General features: G+C 35.8%; 1 protein-coding gene across 8 annotated transcripts in view; it reads left to right on the top strand.

The window, feature by feature from the left end:
- MEF2C (myocyte enhancer factor 2C) overlaps window positions 1-15,359 on the top strand; it is a 152,878-nt gene that overhangs the window by 2,278 nt on the left and 135,241 nt on the right. For 3 of the 8 annotated variants that reach the window (XM_060295995.2, XM_030847448.3, XM_060295994.2), the window contains exon 1: window positions 1,847-2,336. The exons of 1 other annotated variant lie outside the window; for it this stretch is intronic. The gene's annotated coding sequence lies outside the window, so the exon portion shown is untranslated. Of the gene's footprint in view, window positions 1-566; window positions 774-1,773; window positions 2,337-15,359 lie in introns of those variants that run through there. 4 more of the 8 variants (XM_060295996.1, XM_060295999.2, XM_030847360.3 and 1 more) reach the window with 4 other exon arrangements.

The raw sequence follows: 15,359 nt of genomic DNA, 5'->3' as shown, positions 1-15,359 counted from the left end.
AATAGCCCCTATAATGAAGAAGGAGGCTTTTTGATTCACACTGCCCTCATGCATTAAAATAGTCTGGAGGCACAGTGCAGAATTTAACGGGAAATGGAACTAGTCATTGAGTTAAACACATAGTGCTGAGAGGAATTTTTTTAAAGTGAGGAAATATCTTTAATTAGCTAGATATTTCAGTATACTACTATTGTGTACTCTGGTACATTCAGTATTTTTATTTCCCCAATGTATTTTCTCTTCTTCTTTTCACAATATTAAAAATTTTTAATTTGGTTTAAACATTTTATATAGTCTGTAGTTCTACTGGCATGTAATCTTATCTTTTCATGGTTTGTGTACTAGTTGGTATATTTTATCTTTGGCTTTATTGGGCGTGGTGTAATTGGATAGGGAGGGGAGGTGCTCAATCCCTAGTAGCCTTTCCTAAATCTTGAATATTAACCTTTTTTCTTTTTGATAAGGAAAAGTATTTACTGGGCTTAAACCTTAATATAAGTATCTTCCTTATCAGTCTCTATTGCTGCTTCCTGTGCAGCTGAAACTCTTCAGGATAAGTGAAGTCATCAGCTATCGGATAGGGAAGCCTAATGCATTTGGGAAGTTGGTTTAGTTTACATGTTAATGCCTTGGATAAAATCCAGTAAGGTGTGGAAGAGATATTGTGGGAGAAGGGAGGGGGAAATCTCCGAGGAAGCTGCCGCCTTGGTAAATATTTCCAACCTGATTAGAAAGTTCATGGCCCGGAGATGAAGTCGAGAGTTCAAATACTGGTAATCCTTTTATTATTTTGTACATTACTAACACTTGAGAAGCGTTTCGGCTCCCTTTCTAGCCCTCCAGCCTCTCAGGGCCGAAACCCGCGTATTCTGGGCGTGAAGGAAAAGCGCGCTGGAATCGAGTGCTGCAGACATCCTGGACTGGGGCTTTTACGCGTGAGTAACGGAGGAGCGCTCGGACCGGTGGAAGAACGAAGTGGTTAACGCGTCTCCAAACTAGTGGGGGGGGGAGTCACAAGAGCAGCTATTAGGGTCGCGCTCCTATTGGTCAGAGGAAAGATCCCGACTTTAGAAGGACTTTCCTGCAGGCTGGCTCGCAGCGTCCCCGGGGAGCGAGCGCGCAGCATCCGGAGACTCGGTTCTCCGAGCGTCCTCAGCGGCGCCGGTAGTGAGCAGGGAGCCGCCGCTCGCGGCGTTGTCTTCATTTCAAGCAATAAAGAATTGTCATTAGGTTTGCGTATGGCATGTGCCATTACCCCACCGTAAAACTAAAATTAGCAAAATGTCAGGAATGGAAAGATTGATTCACCAAGATGCAATTATCATTTAAAAGTGCTTGATTGAGGTACTGATGTTCAGTGATTTATTCTGCATACCATATACATAATTAAAGTAGTGTAGTGGAGTAATTTATCAATCTAGTTGAGACGGGAGGGGTGAGGAGGGAACTGCTGTTATGTTTGTTTTATTAAAATGCTCCGAGGTCTGGTCCCGCCCCCCTTTTGCAAGAGTGAAACTGATGATTTCTCCAGCTCCTGAGAGAGAGAGTCAACGGTTTGGGATTGTGAGGGAGAGAGAGGAAGAAGGCAGCGCGAGGCAAAGGCAAAGGCAAGGACAAAATAAAATAAAGGACAAGAAGGCAAGAGGCACTTCATGGGATGTGCTGCTTAGAACCCCAAGCCGCGTGCTCCGTTTTCTCTGCCACCCCCGCCTCCCCTCCCAACATCCTTCCACTCCCCCCGCCCCCCGCCTTTTTTACGCGATGTTTCAAAGGCTGAGAGCGGCTCGCCTTTTCCCATTCGTCTTCTGTCACTTCCTTCCTGGACGCAGTTTTCTGGACGAGTCTGGTTACTTTTAATCCTGCGGGCCGCTGAGAGCCACTTTCTCCTCCTCCTCCTCCTCCCCTTCCTCCCCCTCCTCCTGCTGCTTGGAGCGGCCTCGGCGCGCGCGAATGCGCGGCTCCGAGCGCGCCTCCCCCGCGCGCGCTCCTTTCGCGCGCGCGCGCGCACACACACACACACACGCACACACACATACACACACACACACGCACACACACACATCGTCTCCAGCTCTCTGCTCGCTCTGCTCGCAGTCAGACACTTGAGCACACGCGTACACCCAGACATCTTCGGGCTGCTATTGGATTGACTTTGAAGGTTCTGTGTGGGTCGCCGTGACTGCATGTTTGAATCAGGTGGAGAAGCACTTCAAGGCTGGACGAAGTAAAGATTATTGTTGTTGTTGTGTTTTTTTGTTTTTGTTTTTGTTTTTTTCTGTCTCTCTCTTAAGAAAGGAAAATATCCCAAGGACTAATCTGATCGGTTCTTCCTTCATGTAAGTACCTCTGACATTTCTCCAGGAAATAGAAATAGCCGGGGTATTGTCTCTGAAATCTGCATCATTATATTCCACGGCACTGGGTCTATCGCTGTGCCTCTTTGAAGGCTTGAAGTTGAGGCTTGTTGTGCGTTCTTTTCTTAGATTCCATGATTTCCTTGTGTGTTGCTGAAAGTAACTTTTTAGATAGTCCTATCTGTTTGCCATCAGTTATTGAAATCACTCCTGACTCGTTCTTGTCACATCAGTGTGTTTAAAGTTTCATGAAGTTAGTTCACATCATTAGCATGTTTGATATGGTGGAGCATGTGGAACCTGGTGGACTTTAATATTTCACAGAATGTTCCGTGACCTTGAAGTACATGCCTTAAGATTTAGCTGTTAGTTCACTGTGGAAAGATGCTCCTATGGGTCCCACTAAAGACTGATTTGCTTTGGGTTATGCTTCTGAGCCACTAAATCTTGGGATTAGTTTGAGCTAAAGCATGGCTGTCTGTCAGAGTATACCTTTGTGCATCTCCTTCCATTACCAAAGTGCTGGCTTGATAGAGGGCTTCTTAACTGGCGTAGACAAAAAGTAATACACTGGCCATGGTAGTCCACACATTTCACAATTCTTGTTGGGATTTCAGTATGTGCATTGCTCTTTATATCAAGTCAAATACATAGCTGTTTAAAAACAAATAAGGTTAAGTCACTTAAATTGCCTTCTGTTTGGACTTTGGATGAAAGTTACCAAACTCAGTGATAAAGTTTGGCACAAAGGAAGTATATGTAGACATGGCACATTGTTCATTGTGTTATTAAATATTATGCAAGTATTTAAATTTAATGTTAGTGTTATCTCCTTCCCAGAATATGGCTATTCATTCTTAAAGGAAATTGTATGTCTGAAACATGTCTGAGACTATTCTAGGTCCACTAGTTACCATTTTGGGAGAAAAGCCCTCTCTCTTCACATTTTAGGAATGTGTGTCTTTTGTATAAAATTCCTTTATATGTAAATGCTGACAGTATAAAGCAGAATCAGGCTCTCTGCCAGTTCTTTAACGGTCCTCAGTGGAGAATTGCTTTGACACAAAGTGCATTTTACTATTGTGAATCTGATACTAACTCTAATAGTAACTGTCTTGTGAAATAGTTAGTGACTGCCTGTATTTTCTAAGTGCTATAAAAGGAACTCTAGCTACCTCATTATACCAGTCAAAAAGAGTGACCAGCCTCTTTTTCACTGGCACCTTGCAATAGAATTGTGGTTGCAGAGTAAAGATGTTTATGTAGAATATAATAACTCCAATCCCTAGAGACTTGGTAGGACATGGAAATGTGACCACCTGTGAACCCCATTTAACCTCTGTATGCATACTAATTTTAGCTTTAAAGAGATTGACAATCTCCAATTTGAAACTAAAACATCTTATTTCATTTTAAAAATAATATCAGTTTTGACCAGTCTTTGAAAACGTTGAGTATGTACCGATATGGCACAAGGAGTTTTGGTTGAATATAAAGCAGTTAATAAACCATATATTTGTCTTCCAGTATATGCATGAAATTATTTATTAAGTTAAAGAGGTAGTTCTAAAGCAAGTAGATTCAGAACTTGACAGGTAAAAGATGTACATGTCTAATGTCCTATCTCAAGAGGGAAGAAAAATCTCTAAAACTAAGTATCTCGTTCTCTTTGTAGGAAAGTATATTTGGCTATGTATTAGACTTCTAACTCAAATCTAAAAGTTTTCATCAAAACACACGTTAAACTCAACGTTTGTTTAAGATATGGTCCCCTAGTCGAGTTAAGGAGACAATAGTTGGCAGTTATCCTTACTTCAGGTTTTACTAAACTTTATAAAAATCTGTTTTTTACTAATGTAATTCACACGGCTTTGGAGTATTTGTGGCATATTTTCCGGACTTCTTACTAAAGACAGTATGTTACCTCATTCATTAATTGCTCTATTTACATTCTGATTGCTGTGGAATATAGTGAAAGAGAATATTAAAGATGTAACTTTTATTAAATTTTAATCTGTTTCTGGGGTTTAAGTAACAAATGAGCACTTTATAACGAGTCAATGTTCCAGCTTTCCTGAGCTGTTCCTGCTTTAAAAGTATGCAATCATATATGTTAACTTTTCAGAACAAAAACATATCAACATTAAATACATGAAATTTAAATAACAAGGACTTTACTATACCTTGCCTCTTTTCTTCTTTGTAAACATATTCAATTTTCAAAATTTGGGGGAAGGGGTTCATTCCATTAGGGAAAAGGGCTATCTAATGATTCAAAATTGAATCCTGGAAAAGCATCATGTTTTATATTTTCAGATGTCTGTGAGTGTCTTCCTTGGCCCTCACTTTACCAAATCAATAAATTGCATAACACTACAACCATATCTTTCCAATAAGTGATTTATTGTATTTAAACTTCTTTTATAAAAAACTGAGCTAAATAACTGCTCGGCATATGTTAACATTATATTTCAAAACTTTCTTCTGTTTATTGTAGTATATTTTGTGGGTTTATTTCCCAACTCTACGTGCGGTATATTTTGAGTCTATGAAATCTCAGAAAGTGACAAAAATGGGGAAATATCTGTGCAGCAACACTTGTGCTTCATAACAACAAAAAAAATAGTTATTAAACAGAGAACCCTGGCTTCAGGGACACGATTCAGAGCAACATGGAAGAATTTCATATGCAATTAAGGATCACAGAGTGGACTTTAAAGAGACAATTAATAAAGTTCTACTTTTTTTTTCCAAAGCACATCCTCTGAGAAAACACCACACAAATTAATATCTAAAACTTATAAAAATGCACATATTCATTTTATGAATGCAGTGATTGCCTGGACATAATGAAAAGATTTCATCACTGGTGCTCAGTCTGTGTGCTGCACGTGGAAGGGTAGGTGATTAAGATCCCGTCCTCAGCACTGTACCTTAATCTCATGGGCGCGTGGACTGCCCTGCACTCAGTAAAGCCTGACTGTTCACCGAGATCTGTCATCTTTAGGAAATCAAACCAGATTACAGAGGCGATTCACAAAACCAGGAGCGACAACAGAGTCTGTGCACCTTACAAAAGGCGGATTACGCAGTTCACATGTTATTTTGATAGGTCAAAGATAAAAGCTGATTGTTGAGGAACGGCAAGACACTCCAATTTCAAATGATTGCTAGATAAGTATACCACGACCCTGTTGCTTCATCATTATGAAGAGCCATTCAAACAGTAGAAAACTCAGTTTTCAAATGACAGGCTTTCAATAGTGAAATAAGAGAAAACGTACTTTTTATATACATCCTCATTGCTTTCATTTTAAGTTCCATCACTTCCTTCTGAACAGACTTAAAGTTCTGGATGCTATATGAAAGTTATTATTATACGTCTTAATTGCAGTAGACATTTTCAGAGGCATTGTAGAGAGCACAAAACAGAATTTGCCAGAAATAAAAGATACTCTCATGGTATTGAGTAACCGAGCAGAAAATGCATGGTAGTCAATAGCCATTATGTTATTCTGTTACCAAATATATTCTTCACAAAAATGTGGAATTACATAGTTAATGAATCCATACATTTGAAATAGATCTTGATAGGTGTTTATTCGTCAAATTATATCTATTTCATGAATGTTTTATAAAGGTCATTCTTTACAAGATATGCTGTTTTCAGAGAGATTATTTCAGAGAATAAAGTTTTGGTTTACATAATAACATTTAGAAAACCCCTACTCTTTACGCATCCAACTCTACAGTAATTTCTTGCTTCTTTAAAATTTAAGTCCTTTTTTACCCAACTGATGCCTCCTAGTGTTTCACACAATAAAACACTAATGAGTCACCCATAAATGTAAACATTGCATTTTCATTGCCTACATCTTCTGTGATACATAAAATTAATATTTATGTGTTTAATTTTCTGTGCATTATTATAATAAGATAGGAAGTTCCAGTGAATGAGATGTTTCATGTGAGTGGATTTGTGGCACACAGTAGCAGGTTTTCTTTGACCATAACAATATCTTATTAAGTTTTAATAAGTTTATTACCTTCAGGTCCAGTTTATATATTCACTTTATATCCACTCTTATTCCAAGTGAAAAACATAGGCGGAGTAGCAGAGCTTTCATTTTGTAGGCCTGGAAATTATATAGCTGAGCTCATCCGCAAATGCCTGATGAACAAATTGCAAAAGGACTAACCGTTGCATTTAAACACTAGAATACCTTAAAAGAGATATAAAATTTTGCTCACACTGTGTCTTTACACTTGCAAATTTCTATGTAAAAATGGAATAAAAAAAAAAGAGGATTTAGGAAAATTAAAAGATAAATGCACAGATTCCCACAAGTATGGAGTGTGTCTCCTTATTAGAAAATAACAATTAAAAAAAAACTTGCTTTGGGAGCATAGTATTCTACATAATAGAAGAAAAACTTGTTGGAAGACAATTTATGACCAGAAAATTGTCAAATGAGGTGGAAGTTAGTGGATACCAACTTTGATGTGAGTTTTCTGTCATTAGGATGGTGAGCGTAGACTTTCAATATTCATGCACTTCTGTGATTTCAGACAACTTTCTGATTCTGCTTATGAAAGATGGATACTTCAGTTTCTGAGTATTTTTTTCTTTAAAGTATTTATGAAAGAGAGGAGGCATTCGCCTAATGTCTAAAGTTCAAAGGATGCCCTCAGAAACCTGTAACATTTATGGGTCTCCTCCTGAGTTGTCATACCACACACAAGTGCACAAAAACACTCACAGATTTCGTCCACTAACACAAGTGTTCTGAGCGTCCAAACATAGACACTAGGCTGAGACTGAACGTAGTTCATTTCCGTTACCTCTGTATGCATCAGTTAGTTGTCCTGATTCAGAACACACGCACTTTAACAATATTTGACTCTCATTTAAGATTTTCTAATTTGGTCAGTAATACAGTGCTATTCCAATTCTGTGCATGTTGGACATATTTCAAAGAATGTTAGGGGGTGTGTTTCTTTCGTTCAAGGAAGCAAGCATGTAGAAAGGGGTGGACCTTTCCCACAAGAGCTACATTTCTTCCCTTGGAGAATTGAAGCAAGTATGCAGTATGTAAGTGAATAACAGCATGAGAAAGAAAATAATTTCTAATCATGTGCTATAGTTTGTGAGCAAAGGAAACTGTCAGGTTTTTCTTAAAAGCAGTTCTTATTGATAACCTTTCTCACACTGAAAAAAGTCTATGCTGAAAAAAGTCTGAAAATTTTGTTATTTTAATATTAACTTCTATAAAGTACACTAGAATTAATTTTTCTCAAAAGAAGATTTCAGTAGTAACTATTTTACAGATGTATTGAGGTATAAAGAAGTAAAGAGAGCTAAAAGCACCCATTCCCTATCTCTCTTAAGAATAAATAGATAGCATCAATATTCTTATGTTAGTTGTTTTTGTCTGTGCAAGAAAAATAATTAAAGAAAATTCTGTAACAAAGAATACCATTGAAAAAATAAGGTTATAGAAAAGATTATCCAATATAGCATTATCTCACATTTCTTTGGTATTATTTTAACATTAACTACAAAAAGGAAAGTCATATTCCTACTAAGTATGGAAATTATATGATACCTGTTGTATACATACTTGGGTTTGAGGTGATAACATGAGTAGCATTCATTTGTCATCACCATAATGCATTTGTTGTACATTGTCATTGTATTGCCTAAGTTAAATCTCTGTATTTATTTTAAAAATATAACCAGTCGTAAACAAAGTTCAAAGTATACATGAAGATTATCTTTTGAGGATATTATAAACGAAATTGGTGATATTACAAGCGATAAAAACAGTAAACTTATTATGGGCAGATTTCCACAGGAATCATTACTCTTTAATAATGCAGATGTTATAGAGACTTTATTAATTCTTAATGCTGTAAATCTGAAATGAATGGAGCAATGTTGTTCATCCTGCAAGTGGTTGCGATTCATGTAGAATGACAGTGCAAATCTTCTAGTAATGATTTAAGTAAAGTACCTTAAACTTGTTTCTAGAGACTGGAGAAACTGATCTCTGAAGCAGTCCCTGGTGAGAACCTGCTTTTTCCAAATAGTATCCCGAGTGTGGTCTGGTTTTCCTCTTGTATCTTGTTGTCATAGATAAGATGCACAGGAAGAATTCATATAAATTGTTCTTAGATACCATGGATCTCTAGTATATTGGATATAAAAAGCAGTAGATAATGGTCTTGATAGAATGCGAAGTGTTTTTTAAAACAGCTAACAACTATCCCTCTTGCTTTTTCACACATCTGTGATTCTTTCAGCGAGTTAGAATGATAGCAAGAGAATGCATCTTTCCCCGAACCCCGGAGATAGGCAGCTTTGGTTTAGATATGCTTATTTATTTATTTGCAAAATTAGAAAATAGATTCACGAATGTAAATAAGTGGGGACAGACAAGGAAATTAGTCTATTACTTAATAGAGTAAACATGACTTTTTTTAACCTTCTAATTAATTGTTGACCATGCGTGAGGTATACAACCAAGGCTTATTATGGAAAGCTGGTATTATTGCTGAATGTAACATGAGGGATTGGGATTTCTTTAAAGTAATTTTGAAGATGTGATTATTTAGCAGAAATATTCACTGGAGCATTTTATTTTTAGAAATCATGGTCACACAAGGAAGCCTTTATAGGACCGACTACCTAATTGCAGTCAAAAATCTCTTTAATGAATGAACACACACACACATACAGAAGAACACACATTTTAAGAATATAATGGCCCTATATTTTTCCATTTTTTTTGCCACATTCTTTGTATCTGAACAGAATGTATGTGTCTAAGCAGATGTTTTAAGTTATATCCTTCATGTAGGTGAGTCTGTAAATGTACCATTTAACTTAAATGGCTTTGTGGGAAGGTAGTTTGAGGAGTTTAAAAAGGGGAAAAAAAACCCTCCAGTTACTATAGTTTCAGCTCTTTCTTTTTAAAAATAGTAATTACACTCAGGATAAAGAAAGAAAAATAAACTCTTTTAATTCTTTGTAACATCCACAGTTTCTAAGGTAGAGGTCTGATGTATTTTTATTCCTGAATATGCAGGGCAGGTACTGGCAGCAGAGCTACAAAATGAAAACTTCCTGGCTGCAGACCAGATACAGCGCACAGTGCCACATCATAAACTTCCCCTCTTCTGTCTCGGAGTGATTTCAGCCCGATGTAATGTCCTTTTTTCCCCTTGCGTAGGCTAAGGACCAGAGAGCCTTCTTCCTGGGCAATCGCTTTGGGAAAGGAAAAGCATAACGTTTCCCTTCTATAACTTGAAAACTCTGCCTCTTAAATCACTAAGACATTAACTGCAAAGTGGATTCAGTATGTTTCCTTTTTCTTCCCATAGAGCAGTTTAGAATGCCTAAAACAATAGGTGTAAGATAGAAAATGAGCCCTCTTCTCACCCTCCCTCCTCCAGCACATGCAGGCCCAATCAGATGTCTGTATTTTTTTGTTTTGCAGAGAAAAATATAATGGTTTCTTTTCAATGAAGCCTGTGCCTTATATTCCAGATATGTTAGGTCATTTTGTGATGCAAATTAACATTGAATGGTTTTTGTACTTATCTCGGGAAATAGCAATGTTCTACCACAATACGTGGCACTACAGTAATTTTTATTGATAAACACTCACACTTTTAATGATTACTAGGTCAAAATACAAAGGGAGAAAATATGGGCTTTAGTTTTCAAATTTGGTTTATACTCTTCATTTGAAAGGTACCGTGTAAGTAATGTGCTTATTACTATGCAAAATACATCAACTTCTAAATATCTGCATTAATATTCTTTGCATTTGAAACTGTAGTCTGAAAACTCGTACTTCTCCTTGTAAAATAGAGTAAAAAATTGTTAAAACCAGTCTTTAATTACCAGTTACATTTTCAGCCGTTACCAGTGTGATTTTTAAAAATAATTTCTAGCTGCCATGGCTCCTTTCAATCAGTGGTAGAATTCTTATTTGTGTGAAGTGTAGTCAAATTACTGCCAGCACACCTTTCTAAAACTAGCCTTCTCTTGTAGAAATGTATTAAGTGAGAGCCTTAAGTAGAAAGTGTTACTACATAATAAATATTTGTTCCAACTTTATTTTTAAATTAGATTATTGATTTAATAGTATACAAATAGCATATAAATGTTAATTTATTAACCCACTAAACCAATTATTAATTGCCTATATAAAATTTACCAGATAAGACCAACAGTTAAACGTAATTTAATTTTATTTCTCCTTAAGCTAAAATAGATAAGAAAGATAATTTTAATTATGTTTGAATATCAAGCACCTATTTTCTGTGGATGCAAATGTTTCCTAATAAAATGTTAAGAAATTAACACAACACGGGTCTTAAAATGTAAAAGGTAACTCGTAAGAGTATGATCACGATGGCCTATTCTTGCCGTAGGTGTTATGAGCAAGTGCCCTACACCTGGCACACTTTCAAGGCCCATTAGCAAGAGGAAAAAATGTTAAACTTTTTTTTTGCATATATTAATATACATAGGAGTCAATAATTTTTTGACATTTATTTCTTAGAAAATTAAACATCCTATTTAAAAATTCAGATTCAACCTTTAAAATTATGCTTTCATTTAGGATATGGTACAAGACTTCTTTATCTTCCTGGAATTCTCCTGAACCATAGGATAATTTGAATCATCACCACTAGATAAATATTGTTAGACACATTGCAAAGTTTCAGTTGTTCAGTAGGTACACTGGATAAATTTTTAATCGAAAATGGATTCGCTTGCTCTATAAATATTATAAAACTATACATGATTAAAACATTCATCTCTTGGAGGTTCCTGAAGTAGGTGATTCTCTGGGCAAGAATTTAAAAATTTTTAAACTGTTAATGAGTAAATTACCAAGTACTTTTTTTAAGCTGCCTTATTTCTATTCACATTTGACGAACCTTACTAAGTTGTCAGATGGTCTTTAAGTAAAGGTTTTGTGGTCCAGAAAGTCGATCTTTTCACCCTTCTTCTGTAACAGTTAATATAAATATGTTTAAAAGGTATAAACCCAGACATAGTTTCGTCAGGATTATTTTTCTTAACTAAATGAAGACGAACAAACCTGGCTATTTTTTAAAAAAGTGTATCTATTTGTTCATTTCTAGTATTTATCAAAAGACCACTTTTAACCTAGAGTCTGTCTAGGTTATAGGTTAAGGAAATAATTTTGACTATGTTTTTCTTTTCTTTCACCTTTGAGTTTTTCTCCCCCTTACATAAACCAAAAAGAAAACTTCACAATGGCATTAATGGATTTGCAAAGGGCCGGGTAAGATACTCTGAACCATTGCTTGTTTCCTTACTGTCCTTTGGTTGAAATGCATGGGCAATGTCCCTGCTAGGACTATTTGATCTTTCTTGAGTTAGTGTGAGCACTATATGATATTTTTTGACTTCTCTCATTTTTTAGCTTCGGAAATCAAAGAATTCTTGACCTCGTTCTTTTCTTCCTCAATTTTTATTGTTTTTGGAGTCTCTCCTGAGTTCCCATCTTGCTTCAGAATATTTGGTATTGTGAGAAAGCAAGTGCACTTTTAACTTGTTCTGACTACACGTGTGAGATCATAGAATTGTTTCAGGTGTTAACTTACCTTCTTACACTTGAGAGATTGGTGTGGTTCATCACAGCCCAGTGCCATGTCACGAAAGAGCTCCAGACACTGATCTTGAAGCAACAAAGGCTGCAGAATGGTGTCTTTGTAAGGAAGCACTGATGGCTTTAGAGTCAGTGAACGGTATGTCCATGGCAAAAATGCATAGCATTATGAAGTCTGAGGAGATGGTACAGTTATTGGACTAGTTGAACCAAATTATGGCCTTGATTATGTTAAGTGAAGTGTTGGGCCAAATCTCCAAGGGGGGTGTGTGTGTGTGTGTGTGTGTGTGTGTGTGTGTGTGTGTAGAGGGGGAGATGGGTGGGGAAGAGCAAAGAGAGTGAGACAAAAAACCTGAGAGGATGAGGATGAATGCAAGTGAAAGAGAAAATCAGTTCTTTTGATTTGCAGGCATAAAGAATTTGAAGACCACATTGCCATACTTAATACCATTTCTTTAATTTTACATATGTGTGCTATTAGACAAACAGACTCATAAGCAATACAGAGTAATGGTTAAGAGCAAAGACCAAACTGGGTTCAAAATCCAGTCTTCCATTTACTGGTTAGTGGCTGTAGGTAGTTTATTTAACCACTAGAAAGCCTTGGTTTCAGTAACTGTAAAATGGGGGTAATAATACCACCCACCTCTTAGAGTTGTTGTAAGGATTAAACGGGATAATACATATAAAAATGAAAGTAAGTGATGAGTAATTAGTAAGTTATTATATCATTATACTATATTTTAATCATTTTATCTTCCTGCCAATGATGATCACTTAGAAATGCTTGGTGGAATAATTATTTTGAACTTTCTTTTTTCAATAATACTTTCATACCATTAAAATTGAGTCACTTTCAGGGCAAGTCTCTAATTCTGATGTTATATGAGGTCAATGCTAATGATCACTCAGTACAGTATACTCCAAGAAAATCAAAATCTTTCACAGATCAGATGTTATTAGATAAATATCACATTATTTTTAGAACTAGAAATGGAAGCAAAGAAATAAAATAATTTCATCTATGATTTTTAAAAGTCATTCATTGAAAGTTCTGAATTCCATATAGATTATTGCTTAGTTTTAATAAAAATTCAGTTTGGAGGAAGTGTTTGAGGTACATAGAGTTATTTTGTGGTTTTAATAGTGACAACAGCCTCACCAAGAGTTCTAAAGGGTTTTTTTTCTCTTAGCGTTAGTATTAACCATTTTTGAAGGATTTATTAGTATTCTTTATTTTTCTTATTACATAATTTTGATTGTATGTGGAGATAAATTAATTTGTGAAGAATGAATGTCATTTTACTCATCTTTCTATTCCTTCACAATCACTCTTGCATATAATAGGTATTCTATAGATATTTGTTGAATAAATTAATAAATATTGTTTACTTGTAAAGATAAAATGCATTTTTATTGGAATAGTTAAAAAATAAGTAAAAGACACTTCTATCATCCTTTTTTCCCCAGATTTGAGGGATTGTTCATTTTAATTATAGTTTGTCAGCTTTGAGATGACAAACAAATGAACTTATCTTAATCTGGGTGTTTTCTTTATGTGAGAAGAAATATAGAGTGGTAAAGAAAATGCAGAAATTTACCTGAGGATTACACCTTTTGATAACACAAATAAACAAAGTTAGGTAAAATGTGGATGAAAATGGGAATAAATCTGGTCTCAGAGTCTGCTTACCACTTTTTTGTTCAGCTTTTATATTCACTTAATTTCTCAAAAAAAATTCATATTTCAGTTGACAGGTAGTGTCGATGAGGCCTGCCCCATTTAGACAGCCTGTGGAGTTGCAGCCACTTGAAATTATTCTCGTGCTCTTGAATAACACCCCTCCGGTGTGCACCTTGCATTTTGGCTCTCTTTTCTAGCCCTGTTTTAATGCCTGGCTGAAGAGTGCTCAGTGCAAGGAATACTTACAGAGTGGACTTCCCTATGGTAAAACAGCATGGACAGCTCCCAACACTGCAATCAAGGATGCCTCTAAAAGCTTTAATTTAAAAATAATAATAATAGTAATAATAAGTCTGCATGAAGATGATGGAGCCCTCTAAGGCACATGGGCTTAGAGAATTATTCCCATCTGCAACCCCCTCCCCCTGCTTAGTAGCCCTTTCCAGGGTTATGATTACTGGAAAATGGCTGTTAATCACCAGATTTTTTTTTTTGACTGCAGCTGCTTCAGTCAGACTACTAATCTATTAAACAACTTCGTCTCCAGTTTAAAATTTGCATTGTATACTGTATAGAATAAATTTTCATTGTAATCAGAGCATCCAAGAGAACTTCCTGATATGATTTATAGAAGCACATTTGTTTTTATGTATGGACCTCTCTAGCGCTATTGAGCCAACTGTTTAGACAATACTGTGGTAGATCAGCATAAAATCAAATATTGTAGGACTATTGAGTGCAAGCAGCATTTACAATAGTCACATTTGCAGGATGTTTGAAGTGTGATATCCCTAGCACTTGGCAATATACTACCCATATAATACAGAACTTAACCCAGATATTTAAAATTTGACTTAAACCTGAAAAGGTTTTTAGAAGTTTAGCATTCTCTTACCAGACTGTGGTAGAGTGGTTTGGCCTCTTTTTCTCCCCTAATGCTTATTATATTTGCTATAATTTGAAGAAATAATCCAAAACCTGAGTCAATATTTAGTGCAAGGAGAGGACAAACAGTTCTAATTTACAAAGGACCCTCCCTTTTAAAACACATTCTTATATGTTAAATTGACAGGCTACAAGAGGAGGTTGGATGAAGTTCATCGTGTTGGAAAGAATGTTTCAATTAAAGTTGAGCACTTTCTCTTCCAGGTCTTTTTTTTTCTCCATTTTTTATTTGCTGTGCCAAGGTATCCATGTGCGTTTTTCCACTGTCATCTGGCTCATTCCCAGCAGATGCACACAATCTGTTCTGCTGTCACTAACAGGGTTCAGTTTATGAAAAGAATGTGTCAGAACATGCCACTATAGTCACTTTTACAGGTTTTTTTTAAGAGTAACTGAGAATATATGCGTTGCCCTAGTTTTATTGTACTCAGCCTTAAAGAGATTTCTAAGAAACTTTTATAATATTCAAAGGCCAAAAGCTTTCTTCCAAACATATTTTTGACCAAATATTTACTTTTCATTAAAAATAAAATTTTAAAAGTTCACAAACATCTATAATGATGGACAGAATGTATTGTTTTTAAATTTAAGAGTAGATTTTTATAGGAATGTTTAAAATAAACCAAAGATTTTTATGAAAAATCAAATTTCCAATTATAAAATTTATTTTATAATCATTAAATTACATATACTAAAAACAAGCCTACTTTCCTACTCAACTCA

This window comes from Globicephala melas, chromosome 3, assembly GCF_963455315.2.
Source record: "Globicephala melas chromosome 3, mGloMel1.2, whole genome shotgun sequence".
Classification (NCBI taxonomy): Eukaryota; Metazoa; Chordata; class Mammalia; order Artiodactyla; family Delphinidae; genus Globicephala; species Globicephala melas.
Note: the sequence above shows the minus strand (reverse complement) of the source record. Positions and strands in the feature narration are given on the sequence as shown.